We start from the raw sequence: 17751 nt of genomic DNA, 5'->3' as shown, positions 1-17751 counted from the left end.
AATTGCTGGCTCTCTTCCATATAAATAGAATTATATATTATATGTATTTATTTTTATTTATATATGTATATATTTATATATGTAGGTGTGGGTGTCTAACGTGTAAGCGATTTAAAAAGTTTATAAAGTGTACTTCCCCGAGATCCGAGACCAATGACTTTGAGAACCAAGACGTATAACACAGGAAAAGATTGCATGAACATAGTGTATCATCATATCATCAGTAAGATGCGCCATACCAATACAACCAGAAAACTAGAAAGATATTTTGTTGCTTCTTAAATCCAGAGGCTGCTGCATATAACAAGAATCTTACTCACGTTTCAGACCTTTGGCGCCTAGCCGCGGGTCTTGATCTTTTTTTTTTTTTATTTTTTTTATTTTATGTGTGTCTGTGCACTAGAGACTAAATTTTTTGAAGGATCCCACCAATGGCATCGACAATTTATTTCTCCAGGGTTTCCAGGACAAACTCATTTTTTATTTATACTGTTATTTATTTATTTTTAACCTTACACGTTCTAATTAGTTTAACATGGTCAGGGAATTTTATTGCACAGCTGTGGGACGCATTCCACTATTCAAATGTTTTTGCTTAAAGGAAGTTATCAATTGTTTGAATTAACTACTTTTTATTTGTTAATCTTAATATCAATTTCAAAATTATGGTTAATTTTTAAATGTAAAAAATATAACATAGAAAAAATTATTATGCAAGATTATTGGAGTATCAATGTTTTTATACTTTTTAATATTATATAACTTTTTTTTTAAGTCTTTTCTAAATTTTTTAGCTGTATACATAGTATACATATTTTCTATCAAATTATAGAGCTCAAACATTATAATTTTAAAATAAAATTTAAATATGTGCATGGTGAAATATTTTAAGAATGCCAAAGACTTGAGTAAGAGTATCAAGACATTATTAGAAATAAAAACAAAAAAAAAAAAATTCAAAGTTAAAAACGTGACATGAAAGAAAAACAAACATTAATAATCAAGCTTATAATATAATGAAAGTGCGTCCTCAGTATTACAAGGGTGACATACAGTGTCTGAGGTTACTTTTTTTGACATTAACCAGAGCAAGCATAAAAAATAATTCAACTAAATAGTAATAACTACTAAAACGATCCGACAGCCCTCTGATATAAGAATTTTTAATTTTAAGAAATAAAATATATCTGTTTGTACAACAGTTTAATCTCATCATGACATTTATTACCGATCTTTAAATATCTGGCGTCTTTTCTTCTTATCCATTTTGTTATCTGTATGTTCGAATTCAATGTAATTAATCTATTATCTTTTCTAAAGTTTTCTTTTACCTTCACGGTATGTAATTGGAGAAATGGATAATTTACAACCAACGGTCCGGCGGTTAGGTGTTTCATGGTCAAAGTTACAGTTTACTTTTTTTTTTTTTTTTTTTCTTTTTTTTCAAGATAACGCAAGTTATTTTAAGGGAAAGTCAAAGATTTTTCAAAATATCAGCGATAACAAGAACAAAAGATTAAGTGGTGTCTCCCCCGCAGTGTCATTTAAGAATTTAAGATATAAGTAGTCGGATTATTTTCCTTATTTTTTTCTCTTCTTAACTTATTTATTATTTTTTAATTATTTTATGGGATCCAAGCTTGAATACAAGATACTGTTGACATACAAGGATACTTTTACATTCATCTCAAACGAACTGGCCATAATTAGGGTCCTGCATGACGCCCACTTTTGTCTCAGTTCAAACTGATAATACTCTTATATTTGTCAAAAGAACACAAACTATTTTGTTGTAGAACAAGTATTACAACTAATTATTTTTTATTTTAGATTAATTTCAGAAAAATAAAACACTTGTAGAAAGATTATTTTTATTTAAAATATTGTATAGTTTTTAATAATTGAATTTTTTTTTTCTTTTAAATTTTATAAAACAATTAGGATCTTATTATGATTTGTTTATGAATTTTCACGATTACGTTTTCACATCATCAAGATTTATATCTTGTGTACTAATAATTTTGAAGTAATAGCTGATGGATAATAATAATAATATTTATAATTATAATTTTACAAAAAAAATTACTCAGAATAAAAATAATTTTCATAAAAAATTTCCTCAACAAAATAAAATTTTTGTTTTAAAAAAAGAGTAACCGCTACGGATAAGCCGTAGAGGAGGGGGAGGGGGGGCAAAATGGGGTACCCCCAAAATTTCGTAAGAAATTTTTTTTTTCTCCAGAAAGCTCTTTCAGCTTCCTAAAATATATTTTAACGTCATTTCCTACAATTTAAAAGAAAAAAAAATTTTTTAATTAAAAAAACAAAAAAAATTTTTTCTAACTTTTCTAACTTTTCTTACAGTAATTTTTATCGTCATTGTGCATCGTAATAAATTTTTTTTTACATCTACGATTACTGTTTCTAAATTTTTAAGTTCTCGCTTTACAAATGAATGATTAAAAAAAAAAAAAAAAATCGGGGTCATTGGTTCCATGCCAGTTTTCGAAAATCAAGTTCTAATCTGATCTTCACATTTTTAAGGTCCTAGGAACTAGTTCTTAATATTCCTACGAGGATATCTGTCGGTGTGTTTGTGTGTGTGTGTGTGTGTGTGTGTGTATGTGAGTGTAAACATCTAAAGTGTCGAAGAAAAATCTTACACAGAAAGAAAAATTTCTTGACTGGAGAACAAAATTCTTGGCTCAAGAAAATTTTCAGGTGCCTGAAGGAAGACTGAAGTTGTGTTTTATTAAATTATCATAAATATTTGATGCAATAAATTTTTACATTTGATCAAGATTTTTAGATACTTTAGGGAAGCAGTGCCACCTACTTCAGCTGAGAAAAAAATTTTCTCACCTTGAGAAAATTTTTCTCGAGAATATTTGATACCCATTTTATATTATTTTAGCGTGCAATTATACATATTGAATGAAAAAAAATGATTCAACATTATTTGATCTTCCCATTTAATATGTTAATCAATAAAAATATTAATGAAAATTTACTTCTATCTTTATATTTAATTTTTTGGAGCAAGAGGCTGAATTTTCTCAAAACAAGAAGATTTTCTTGACTTAAATAAATTTTGTTGGATCAAGATACATATTTCTTAAAACAAGAGAGTTAATTTTGTTGGAATAAGTGAAATTTCTTGTGTCAAAAAGAAAATTTTTTTTTCACTCAAAGAAATAATTAGGAAGAAAAATATTTTTTTGGCTCAAGTGAACCTTTTTTTCTGTGTAAACTAACCATTCTAAAAGAATGTCTTTTTCAAATGACTTCGAAATTTATTCTCGGATAATTTTAGATGTCATAATTTAACTATCAATGCTAATTGTAAACACTACTTTCATAACACATGTGTGAAAGTGCGATGTTGTTTACCATCTAAGGCACATGCGGCCACTAAGGTTAAGGATTGCTGTCCGGCTTGTGTCACTGATGTGTCACCAATATTAAAGGAAATTTCTGAGAAGTTAAATAAAATAGATGGAGTAGATAAGAACGTGGCTAAGTTCGGAAAAAAGTTGGACAAGTTTGATGAAACTATAAAGTCAGTCAATGACAAAGTTGACAAACTGATTTCTAATTATGATATGTTGCAGAAAAATGTCAAGGATTTGGAGGCTAGGGTTTCTAAAATTGAGGAAGCTCAACCTGATGGTGGTAATAATCTTTAGAAAGAAGCTAGAGCTATTGCGAAAAATATTGCTGATGGTGATTTGGAGGCTAGAATGCTGCAGATGGAATCACGTTCACTTGCGGATGAGTTAACGATTACTGGTCTTCCTGAATTAGATGGAGAAAAGCTTCCCGACGTCGTTGTACAATTAACGCAGGCTTTGAAAGTACCAATTACTGAAAATAAGATTGTCAGCGCGGAACGTTTGGGTAAGAAGAGTAACAGGAGCCATCGCAGTGTTTGCGTCAAGTTCAATAGCTTGAAGCATGTTGATGAATGCATTAAAAGTATTAAAAAAAAAAAATAAAACAAAGTAAAAGTTAGTACTTTGATGCCTGGCGTTCAGGTCCAGGATGCGGATACTACTATATATCTTTATCGTAGGCATCCGTCATCTCTGTATAAGCTCCGGCTCGAGGTCTGTAAAAAGTACCCGACAATTCATCCTAAAAACATTTGGATTTCGAATACTTCAGTAAATGTCAGGTATGCAGATGATGAACCACCTGTTAAGTTGAGACCTACAGTGGGAATAGGCCCACTGCAGGATTTAATTCAATAACAAATCACTGCTCCCTCACCATCTTCAATGTCCATCGTCTCATCGCAGAGTCCTTCAACTCAATTAAGTAATTTAAAAGTTTGTCATGTATACACTCAATCGCTCAAAAATGAGTGTCATTTTTAAATTTTTAAAGAATATTTTAGAGATCATAATTATGACATAATTGCTGTTTCGGAAACGTGATTGAATCGGTTAATACCTGATAACATGGTGTCTCTCCCACATCACACTCTTTATCGCCATGATCGCCATTTTCGTAGTAGAGGTGGGGTAGCTCTTTATGTGCGAAATAATATTAAACCTAAATATGTTGTATCTTCAGTAAACTCAGAAGACAAACACCCGGAGTACTTATTCGTTGAAATATTGAGTTCATCAAAGCTAAAGATACTAGTTGGTGTAGTCTATAAACCACCCAACATAGGACAATTAGATGATTTAGAGGAGAAGATGGAAAACATAATGGTGCCATTTAATAACATTATTATTGTTGGAGATTTAAATTCAGACTTAAGTAAAAAGAATTTTTATGGTGATCAACTGCGGAAGTTTTGTGATTGTTTAGACTTGCATATTGTTGAGTATGCTCCTACTCATCACTCAGAAAACTTGGATTCTTGGATTGATGTTTGCATTGTAGATGATCTGTCCAAGGTGTTGGCGTCAGAACAATCTTCAGAGCCATTTATTTCTGATCATGACTTAATTTCTGTGACTCATAATTACAAAGTTGAATTACAACAGCTGAACAGCTTTACATTCAGAAATTGAAATGCTATTGATGATGATAAGCTGCGAGAATTGTGTGAAGATATTGATTATGAAGCTGTGAAGGAGCTGGGCTCAGTTGATGAAATGAACACTTGTTTACATGCACACCTTGAACGTATTATAAATGCTATTGCGCCTGAAAAATTGGTTGTTCTGCGTCGAGCACCGGCTCCATGGTTCACTGATGATATTAGAAGTCTCCAATGTCGGAGAAATAAGCTTTATCGCATCTACAGAAGGACGGGTTATGCTTATAAAGAGTACTCTAACGTCAGGCGATTGGTTAAAAAACGTATTACTGAAGCAAAGAAAAAATAGTTTGACAATCAATTATAATTAATGCAAAAAACTCGAGGGAACTTTGGAATGATCTAAGAAGATTAAGCATTGTTAAACAGAAGAAATCACAAACAATTATAAAAGTTGACTTGAATGAAATAAATGAATTCTTTGCACGTGCGTCAGGTAATGTCATCGATTCAGATGTTGACACGTCAGACATATTGTTGGTTGATAATAATGGTGATGAATTCACTTTCACAGAATTGAACACAGTAACAGTTAGAAAATCAATTATGAGATTGACGTCAAATTCATGTGGCTCGGATGGCTTTTCTATCAAGTCATATAAATGTGTGCTGACTTTTTTTCAGCAAGCAATTACAGACCTCTTCAACGTGTCATTAACTACAGGAGTCTTTCCGGAGAATTGGAAGCTATTACATGTGATTCCTATTTCAAAAAAGGCTTATCCAGTAAACTGTGAAGATTATAAGCCTATATCGCTGTTGCCAAACTTGTCAAAAGCCTTGGAACGGTGTGCTCATGACCAAATTGTTAAATATATCAATGACAATAATTACTTCGATGAATATCAGACAGCATTTCGTGGAGGTTTGGGTACGCAGACTGCCATTTTAAAGTTCTGTGACGATATAAGACAAGCGGTGAATGAGTCAAAGGTTTTAATTGCGATCTCGTTTGACCTTAGCAAGGCCTTTGATTCTGTTAATCACAAAAGATTATTATGTAAATTGTCATCTATGAACATGTCGAATTCAGCCGTTGATTGGATTGGATCTTATTTAGCAAACAGAAAGCAGTCCGTACGCTCTAGCGAAGGTAACTCGTCGTGGGAAGAAATTGTAAGTGGTGTACCTCAGGGAAGTGTGCTTGGTCCGTTATTATTCTCACTATACATCACAGATTTAGCTAAACGTTTAGATTGCCAATAATTATTCTATGCTGATGACTTACTGATATACCTTTCTTGCCATTTTTCTTAAATCAGTGTTTGTGTGAATAAGCTTAACGGTGAAATAATAAAAATCATAGATTTGTGCAGAACTAATCATCTAAAAATGAATCCTTTGAAGACGAAAGCAATTATTTGTGGAAGTAGAGCAAAAATTAGTAGTGATGAGTGCAGACTAGCCGACACAATCTTTGTAGAGGGGTGTGCTATTCCTTATAGTAGCACTGTAAAATACCTTGGGGTGATTATAGATAGTACTCTCTCATGGGAGAATCAAGTAACAAATTTGTGCAATCGCGCTATGAGTATTCTAGCACAGCTAAAAATAAACAATGAAATATTTAGTGAAAGTTTACGTATTAAGCTAGTATCTACTTTAATAATTCCTCTCTTTGATTATTGTTGTGCGGCGTATACGAATATGTCAAACAAATTATTATTAAAGATGCAGCGTAAATTGAATTCATGTGTTAGATTTATCTATAAAGTACCAAAATATGAACATGTTACTCCATATTTCAAAAAGTTAGGTTGGCTAAAGCTTGCAGCGAGAAGAGATTATTTCATTGGTTGTCTGTTTTATAAGGAAATTCGACTAAATTATCAGCAGCTATTCGGCTCAAAACTAAACTTTTTGCCTGTAGTACTGCGTAGAGGTGATATCCGACAAGACTATCTTCGTATACCGCAGGCTAATTGTGTCATGTATGATAATTCATTCTTAATTCATGGCATACGTATCTGGAATGCACTGCCAGCTGAGACTGTGGCTGTAGATAATTTGATTGAATTTAAAAATGCTTGCTTCAATCACTTTTTTGAACATGACAATTAACAATTGCAATCTTTATTTTTCATCTTATTTAAATATTTTTTCTGGTAGAATTATTATGACTTTAAATTAAGTTATTTGTTTGTATTAAATGATCTATTTGGATTTTATAACATTTGAAATTAAATCTAATTGTAAACCTTTAATTAGTTAAGTAATCTTGTAACCTATGTAAACCAATGTAATTTAAATATTGATGGCTTTGAGGGAGCTTAGGTTCTAGAGTCAAATAAATTTTTGATCTATCTATCTATCTATCTATCTATCTATCAATGCTCAGAAAACTGTGTCAGAGGCCGCCAATTTCTTCAAAATCATTTGGTGGGCTTGTGAGATATTTAATTTAAAAAGTAAGATGTTCAGGCCTACAAGATCATTCAACTTGAAAAAATTTTCCTGAATCCCTAAACCAAAAAAGAGATTAATTGATTGATTGATTAACAATTTATTCATGCCAAGGCACAGGCCAAATGGCAATTTTAGAGAGTGCAAAAAAATTACGAATGTTTTTTTTCGTGCTATTGCTTGGAATTGCGTGAGAACTAATATGTCTAAAAAATTTTTCACCGGGAGATCCAAAAATTAGAATCTTCTCAAGGGAACTCTTTTTTTTATCTTGATATTATTTTTACTCAAGCGAAACCCGTCAAAAATTACTACAAAATTAAAAAATTTTTTTTGCTACCTCAATTTTTGTTAGGAGTATATTGCGTCAACTATAACAATGTTTCTTTTTTGGGTGATTTGTTCATCTCTCTGGGTTCTTTTGTAGACTTATTGATAAGAAAATTTTATTTTTTTAATGACATTTCATTTTCGGATAATGAAATTTTTTTTTCACTTTTTCAGGGGGTACCCCATTTTGCCCGCAAAAAAAAAATTTTTTTTCTACGGTAACTTGAAATTTGATTATTTTCCTTCAATTACGACTGAAAACGAGAAAAATCAGCATATTTAAGCCCTTAAAATCATAACGGTTTCTTAAGCATCCCATTTTGCCCCCCCCCCCTTATAATAAAAAATATAATAATTTCTTTCTAATATGATCAAGAAATATTATTTTTCTAATATTTCGCTTAGATTTGAATTATATATATTAGGTATATGTAGTTTATTTTTATTTTTAATTGTTATTTTTTACTATTTTTTTTTTTATTTTCTTTCTTTTGATCGCTTTCAACAGTTAATAAGTGTGTTGCCATGACTGGATGATATGAATAATGCTACAGTATACAAAACACACAGACAACATTTAGTTTATTTATTTATGCATGTTTGTTAATCGAAGAATAAATATAAGTATAAGTATTGATGGCTCGGCGAGTTGTGTGTTGTACATAATAAAAAGATTTCTTGTACAACGGAAATAATATTTTGTATTAGTTTTATTGGCATATAGAGCAAAAATCCCTTATAGCCCTGTTATGTAGGATCATATGAAACGCCGATAATTCCAACTAATGTATCGCGGTGTCGATGAGCAATCGATTGTCTGTTGGAAAACGATCGAGCCAGACAGCCACCCCGCTGCGAGAAGTTTAGGCGGACAACACGCCCACGTAAGCCAAATACTGCTGGAATAACAAGGAAAGAGCTATCAAAGACTACACAAGCTAGTAGTATACAAACTATACAAACACTAAAACGATAGAGAATGAGAAAAAGAGAGGAAGAGATAAATAAGTTTAAGTTGAAATTAATAAAAAAAGAAAAAAAAGAAAGAAGAAGGAAGGAAGGAAGGAAGGAAGGAAGAAAGACTGAGGATCTTTTTAACATATACCCTACAAAATCCGGACAGAATCCAAAGGCACAAGGCATAAGACACTCTCAAATAATGTGAATAAGGAGGATCGAGACAGACCCCCACCAATCCATAGATATGGAGAAGACATTCGTCTCACATTAGCATATACATGCAAGAATCTTAAATTCTCTCCCTTGATCCTATAATTCTATACTTTTTTCTTAATACGATCACACTACGTTATTTAACCCTTTATTTTCTTATTAACAATTTCAACAAATAAAATAGTTTCGAAAAATACTATTTTTTCAAAATTCAGGCTTTCAAAAGCTTTATTGGAAAAAAGTTAAGATATTAAAATCTAAAGACTAAAGTTAATTTAATGTAATATCTCTTTATAAAGTATTATTTTTCTATCCCTCAAAAAAATATATTTATATATAAATAACAATGGACCGTAATAAAATTTCATTATCCCTTTCACAATATAACCATTCGAAAATGCATCAGTAATAGGAAAGGTATTTGTGGAAAAGCAGGCGCGTGTGCCATCGTGTATAGCGTAGTATTGGAGCAAAAATGATAAACTGTCGGATAACAATTGTATGAGAGTAGAGAGATGGAAAAAAAAAATAATAATAATAATATATAAATAAATAAATAAATAAAAGAGCACAAGATATAACAGCAAAAAAAATTAAGTACCCAGTTGGGGAAGAGTTAAGGGAGTAAAAAAGGGCAAACGAGTTGGCCAAATTAAATTCTCTGTGGAATCGTCCTTGCGACAGGACCAAAAAAAGTTAAAAGTTTACGAGGGTATAGAGGTTTTTGCCGGATAAAAGCATCGCTCGAGGATACATCCACAATGAAACAACTTTGAGTATATATATATAGTCTAAGTCTTTGTTAAAGTAAAAGATTCCGCGTATTCAGTACATATCAGATTCTATGTAAGCGCAATTTGCTCCCACAAGTTTTTTATTATTTACATTTTTTATAAAATTACTTAATGTTTTAATATTTTATTATCATTACTTTTACTATTGTAATGTATTTGTAGCCTGTAGTCACAAGTCCAGGCGCCATCAAGACCAAGATAAAGATCTGGACCCAAACCCAAAAACCCACAACCTTTAAGTTATAAAACGCCAAAGTAAGCGTCACAAAAACAATAAGACTTTATTAGAGAACAACAAGACCGGATATAAAAAATAACTTCTAATAGGTCTCTGATGATTGCCAGAAATTATAAAAATGGGAAGAAAAAAAGAAAAAAAGAAAAAAAGAAAAAAAAAAAAGTTTATGATCATTTGAAAGGTATAAATTGTTGGGATTTCTGTCAGATATAAAAGTGTGGGATCGTTTTAAAAAATTTTAATACCTTTTTAATAGACATCCCGGGTCATAAAAATCACTTAAAAAAATGTTTTCTCTATTTTTAATACAAAGTTTAGATCTTCTTGTGACTTTGTTTACTTTTTATTAAATAATAAAATAAATAATGATAATGATAATTAACAAAATGACAGTGAGAGAAACAAAGGCTGGAGCTAAGTTTTCAAGTTAATTAGTCCGGTTTAGAGATTGAATGGGCGCCGCCATTCACAAAATTATTCGGGGAGCGGCTGAGATACTATCACGTCAACTAAAATGGAAATGAACGAGGGTACATCATATCAACTGTTTAACTGGTTATAGTTATTGTTATATCAGTGTTAATGTATATAATATAATAATAACATGAATAAAAAAGTATAATATAAAAATCAGTGTTAATGTATATAATATAATAATAAAATGAATAAAAAAGTTTAATATAAAAATTTTTTATAAGAAAATTGAGAGGAAAAATAATTTTAAATAAATAATTCTATTTGTCTTTGGCGGGCCTGTAACTTCAGAAAGTAAAGGGTGAGTAGGTGGAGCAATATAAGACCACCCAACCAGTTTTTGGCCGTGGTGTTGGAACCAAGTGCGTGGGCGCCATTCCTCCGAGTGGATGCTCGATTATACACACTTTACTTATTTTCTTCCACTTATAGTTTAGGATACATTTACTCCCACCTGAACTTAACCCATCACCCTTTTCTTTTATTGTCTTCCGCCGAACAGAAACCACCATTAGTGGTGATAAAAAGTTTTACAAATATATACCAATAATCATTAATCCCCAAAACAACTATTTTTATCTTTTATTATTTTCATTTTTCTTTAATAAATTTGTAATTGGTTATATTCAATAGATATTTTTGTATCGATAATAATTTCAAGCCATATCTTTAAAATATTATCAAAAGAATGAAAATGTTATAAAATTTATCAACGTTCAACTATTTAATTATTGTGCTTATGAATAACCTTAATGATAATTTTAAAAACGTTTAATGGATAAAATGAAAAGAAAATCTTCAACGACGTACACGGAAAAAAGAAAACTCGAAATATTAAAGTATAAAATGTAAAATCGGTCCTGTCGTAATCAAAACTAGAAAAATTACAGTTTGAAATAACATTTTTCTAATTTCAATTTTTTAATTTAATATTCAGAGCTTGCAATGTAAATATTACATTCTACAATGTAATTCTTACAAAATTTGTAATAATTACAATATGAAATTGTAATTTTTCCAGTTTTCATTACGAAGCGCTACGTTGCATTATATACTGTAATTTTTCGAGTTTTCTTTTTTCGGTGTAGATACGATCATGAAATCCATATATAACATATATGTACATCGATTCTTTAATGTAAGATAGACACCATTAACTCTGGGAAAAATAAAAAAAAAAAAAAAAACGGTTCTGTGAAGAATAAATCATTGAATTTTATGAGATTTGTGGGACTTTGTTTGTTACTTGAAAAAAAAAAAAAAAAAATATTTCCGGTGTAGATAAGTTGGAAATAGTTGCGTAGGATGCCATGATAATAATAATAATAATAATAATAATAATAATAATAATAATAATAATAATAATAATAATAATAATATATTTGTTAAATGTTAATAAAAAATATTTAGGCAAATTGACCCGCGAAAAGTCGCTACATACTCTTATTAATGGAAGCTAAAAATAATCTCACAGGTATGAGAAGATGTTCAAAGCAGAAAAGGAGGAATATGAGATAAGAAACGGCTCAGCTCAAGACGGATCAGGCTAACCAAGTGGCTCGTTAACGCAAACCACCCATAAGATAACGATCGGCTAATCTTTGAATAGAATAAGGAGGGAAGCGATACAACGTGTGTGGATGTAAATATGCTATGCCCAGTATAATAAGTCGAGAGTCGAAAGACAAGAGCTGAGAGCTGAAAGCTAAGAGCTAAGAGCTAACAGCTAACAGCTAACAGCCAAATGCCAAGATAAGAGCAAGAAAGAGAATCTAGTGTTTTTGTTTAGCTCAGGAAACACACACCGTCGGGTGATTATCCGTCTGCCTGACTATCCGGCGTGTAGGCAACGCCCGTACCGGCAAGGTATTTCTGACCTTTTTTCCCCGAGCTTTAATTTATTGCTCTTGTCTATTGCTTTACATTTGCGCTAAGACTCCATCAAAATTTATACATAAATAAAACTACTGTTAGAAATTTTAATTATTTATAATTATAATCGTGGCACACAAAAAACAATCATCTTCTTTTGAGTGATAATAATGAATTTCTTAACCCAATCCGATAATTTTTTTTTAAACATTGATCAAATAATTATGTATAAAAACTAATTTTATCTATAAAATTATTTTAAGTCTGAGAATAAAACAAAAAAAAAAAAAAAAAATAAAAATTTTTAGTGTTTTAAAATCTGTTAATTATTATTAAATTTATAGGAATTTAAAATAAATGTGAGTAAAAAAAAAGATAAATTTTTTTTGCTAACACAAAAAAATTTTAATTTGGATTCTTTAAATACTAAAGAATGTTTTTTAGACACGACTGAAGTAACATAAAATTAAGTGTTTTTTCCTGCTTTATGAAGAAGTATAAACAACCAAAAGAGAAAGAAAAAGGAAAAGAAAAAAAAAATAATAATAAAAACCCGGTAATTGGAGATCATGAGAAATGAATTTATTAGCTCGATAACAAAGTGTAACGAAACGAGCGAGGCGTATAGGGGTTGATAATCTGACCCTCACAATCGTTGAAACACAAAATTAAACAACACTCAAACTCGAATAATCGTCAACATATGTATATTTATATCTATATAAATATATATCTTAAAAATATAAGAAATAAAAATTAAGAACAAAGTAACTAAGTAAAAGTGTCTTGAGTTAAAATAAATAAAAATATAAAAGTATCTGTTTCGAGTGGGCTCGTAGCTTGTTCGCGCCATGGCTCTGCTAATTAGCCATCAAGACCGATGACTATCTGTCCAACCACATGTCCCCTTAGAGAGTAGTATATTGCGGGCCCCAAACATCCGGTTTAAGCCCCTTTCCTGCTCTCGGAACCTGAAACGTCCCAGGGATTCAAGGAAAAAACACGTGTTCTCAAGTGAATCAACCAAAGACCAATCCTGCAAATTGATATTTTTTTTACTTTCACTCCCAACTAATAACTCTTATTTATTTTTTTTTTTTTTTTTTTTCCCCAAACAATCCAGATCAAAATTATCCACTAAATTTAATCCTGAAAAATATCATAATCTGTCATTGCCATGAAAAAATTTATAAGTAAATCACATTGATAAATAAAATAATTTAAAAAACAACGTTCATTTACCGGAAGTGGTTAGCAATTAGTAAAAAAGATAAAATTATGTAAATAATCCACGTAACTAAATACGTAGTAATAAAGAGCTCATCTTGAATTTGTAAATAGTTTCAACTTGCATAAGCACACCTGAATCATGATCCACTCATCAGCGCCACATCGTCACAGCGCAGTGGAAATAACATTTTATTAATAATATAATATAATGATAATGATAATAGTAATACTGGTATTGTGCACACAGAAACTAATTCTGTGTATATATATGTACTTAATGTTTAATATACGTTAAGTGTGTACTGAACACACGCCACTTTTTTTTTTTTTTATTTTCTTCATTATACTATATATATATTTATATTTATATTTATATATGTACGCACAAAAGAGACGGATAGTTGGCAGTAGAGTGAACAGATCGCGTGTCGATCCCCGCCAAGATATTTGTTTGTTACTTTATAGTTGTGTCACGTCTTCTTGACTATAGGGGAAAACAGCCATTGTTTGTAATCAATAAACGTATTTATTTTTATTTTTCATCATCATTATTATTAATAATAATAATTTTTTTTATAATTGTTGCTACCTTTTTTTTTGATTAAATTTTCAAAGGGTGTTTATCATATTTAAGCGCTAAAAAATATTTTTCAAATTTAATAGAGTATCGGTATGAACGAGTAGTCCGAGATTTAGAGGATTAGGGAGTAGAGTAGACATAGTCTCAGTATCACATGTATAACATAATAGTAGTAATTTATAATACTATAATATAGTCTACAGTGGTATACACTGTGTGAAGAAGAAAAAATGTCAACCGGAAAAAGATCTATAAATGTGTAGCTGAATCTGATGGTGATGAAACATTAGAAGGAAGTAAAAAGGAAAGATGGAGAACCGTAACCGTAACCGGCAATCCGGCATAACCAAGAAAACGACGATTCCGTAGTAAGATGACGCCTTACTGGCGCCATAACTTTACATTCTTCAAGAACCACACAGGATCCCATAAAGAATATAAAAATCTATTTTTTTGGATTTTACTGCCTAGCCGCATTTTTAATCGACGTTTTTATTTAATTAAATTGCCGCTTTTATAAAAAAAAAAAATTTCATCATTTTTTTATTTCAATACTTTTAAATAATTATAATTAAAAATTTATTAAATTTTATTGTAAAAACAAGTTGTATTTTTATATTATTCATCAATAAAAGATTCATCATTTTAAATTACTATTGAATTTTATTTAAATTAAAAAAAAAAAAAAAAAAAAAAAAACAATCAGTATCGAAAAAATAAAAAAAGTTAAATACCAAAAGTAAATTAATAAAGAGAAAATAAACATAAAGTAATATTGTATATACGACAGGTAATAAGAAGACAATTACGTGAGTTAAATGAACCGGGGAGTGAATAATGTTTAGCCAAGAATGGAATGGCCAAGTGAGGATTAAAGTTGCTCACTGGTTAAATGGTTAAAGGTTTTCAACGCTTGCAGATATAAGATTACAATTTGTACGCAAAGCTTACCAGCATATTCAGACAACATACACACATATACATAGATATCTAAACATATGTGTGTATAATATAAAGAACGAAGCAAATTTCTGCTGCTGTTATTGCTGTTGATGTTGTTAATGGTGGTGGTGGTGGTGGTGGTGGTGGTGCTGCGGCTGATATTGCTGCTGCAGCAGTATAAGGGATTGGAAAAATAACTTGGGATAATAACACACATAAATCAGAATTTTTAATATTCGAGGGCGTATTAGTTTATATAAGGTATAGTTAAGTTATTCCTGTTAATTTTTCTTTAGGCCACCACCGAGTCAGCAGCCAGCCCGCGATCATCCACCTGCCTGAATGGACAATCCTTTGGTATAGGATATGAGGAATATCCGATTTAGAATCCCGGATTAGTTAGGTTAGTTAGGTTATTCACATAATGTATTATGTATACTACTGATAGCAGGAGGAGTCTAGGAGTCCGATGAGACTCTAGATGAGGATACTGGCCACTGGGACACGAAATAATGGTAATACTAATACTAATGTGAGATCGGTATATCATTTTGTAGCAGGTCCAGAGAACTCTCTGACTAGATATCCTCCAGGTATAATATATACGCCTACCTCGTTCCTTGTTAGCTTTGTTAGCTGGGCTATAGCTGGGTTAGCTTGGTTAGTTTGGTTAGCTTGAGTTTACTTAGTCCAGGGCTTCGCATTTAGATACTTCTTTCCACCTCAAATGTTACGCCTGCTATTAGCTCATCGTTAACTACCGTAGGTTCATCCACTACCCAACTATTATTATTATTGTTATTATCATTTATCTTTTTTACGAGGCTTGTTCTTATTTATCTTTTTTCTTATTTTTTGTTATTTTTAAAATATCCAATATCCATCAATAGGATATTGTCAAATATTTAAAATTCGTGCTACCAGTTTTCAGTTGATCAAGTGATATAGATATACATTAGGTTGTCAGCCTCTGTTGTATTAGGATTTACTAAGTAACTAATACTTTAATTATCTTTTTGAAGAGGATTTAAACAAACAGAGGGAACTGAATTAGGGGCGTTACTTTGTTTAAATCAACCTCCAGCTACGGATTATCAATTTTATTCTCAATCGATATTTGTCTAGAGCAAGTAATTGGAATCTTGTGATACCACTCATTATTTATTTTTTAATTAAAAACAAAAATCAAGTTACATTTTAATCGTTTCACTCCTTGTAATATTAATTTTATTTAAATAATAATTATTGGTAACTATTGGATAAAAAAATTTCATTCATTAAAGTTTCGTTGAAATCAATTCCCTAGCAAAAAAAACTTGATGTTTTTTTTTTTTTTTTATAACTCCTTAATATATAGATTCATCTGCATATGTACAGCTTTAGATACATTCATAAATGTGATAGTAAAAAAGAACCATGTGTTTTTTATGTTAAAACTTTGAGTTTAAATATATTAAATTCATAAAGAAATGAATTAGTTTTTAAATATTAAACGTAAAAGTAAATATATATGATTAATCACTAATAACTTGGATAAATAATTGAATAATTACAAAAGCAATAAAATACACCTTTAATATTGTCCTGAAAGTCACGATTGAACCTAAAAGAGCATATCCAGCGATGCTAAGCACGTAATCACGATGAGACATAATAGACACACGCGTCCACATCATACAATATATACAATATATACAATAACAGAAACTCAAACAATACAATCATCCAATCCGACTTTACAAAGCATACTTTTAAAACTACTGAATACACCGAGCACTTTTGTCCGTGTTCATTCGTCAGACTTTGGTGTCACGTACATTCTGATCATTATACGGGTTGTAAAAAACGATAAAGTGAGACAAAGAGGAGGAGAAGGGAGAAAAAAAAAAAAAAAAAACTTAAAATTAAATAAAAGTGAGTAATCAAGTGGAATCATGAATTTTTAAAAACCACTATTTCTCGTTTATTTTCCCTATTTTTCAGATAAAACCTTCACAAAAATAGAGAGAAAAAAAATATTAGTAGCCAGCTTTTGTTGTTTGAAAAAATTTTTTCACGCTTTTATCAATTTTACAATAGCACTATATGTACATTCCAGTAGTTAAAACGTAAAATATTAGCATGTTAATGAAAAAAGAAAAAAGACCTCCAGTGTTATTTTAACCAGTTTATTTGTAAATTTAATTAATATTTTTCGGTTGTTTTTAATTAAAATGATCGATTATTTAAAATAAAATAATAGTGTACGTTTAAAAGAGTGTAGAAAAAAATATTTAAATGAAACACTGAGCCGGGAATACTCTGGAGTATTAACCGCCGAGGTACACACGTACAATTTCAAATAACTATAGAGAGGTGAGTTACCGGTAAGGGGTACGAGTAACAACAGTCTGTCTGATTGCCACGGGGCCATTTGAATTTATTGACCTGTCATCACGATCAGCTCTCAAAAATTGGGAATTTGCCACTTTCCAGGTGTCAAAATTTTATTATAATTATTATTATCATCATCATCAGACTATGGTCACCAATTTATAACGCATATAAAAAAGTATTGGGGTGTAACTAAAACAAAATAGATCATTTCTCACTCTATTGCAGCAGTTAACGGTAAGCCACATACCCGTAATTATATTTTCGAAGCGTTTATTATATCATGACA

The 17751-nt window shown here is 30.5% G+C and overlaps 1 protein-coding gene across 8 annotated transcripts in view; it reads right to left on the bottom strand.

The window, feature by feature from the left end:
• LOC123268147 (ankyrin repeat domain-containing protein SOWAHB) overlaps positions 1-17751 on the bottom strand; it is a 61084-nt gene that overhangs the window by 32638 nt on the left and 10695 nt on the right. The gene's annotated exons all lie outside the window — the stretch shown is intronic.

The sequence above is a fragment of the Cotesia glomerata genome, linkage group LG6 (genome assembly GCF_020080835.1).
Source record: "Cotesia glomerata isolate CgM1 linkage group LG6, MPM_Cglom_v2.3, whole genome shotgun sequence".
NCBI classification, from domain to species: Eukaryota; Metazoa; Arthropoda; class Insecta; order Hymenoptera; family Braconidae; genus Cotesia; species Cotesia glomerata.
This window is presented reverse-complemented; position numbering and strand designations above follow the sequence as displayed.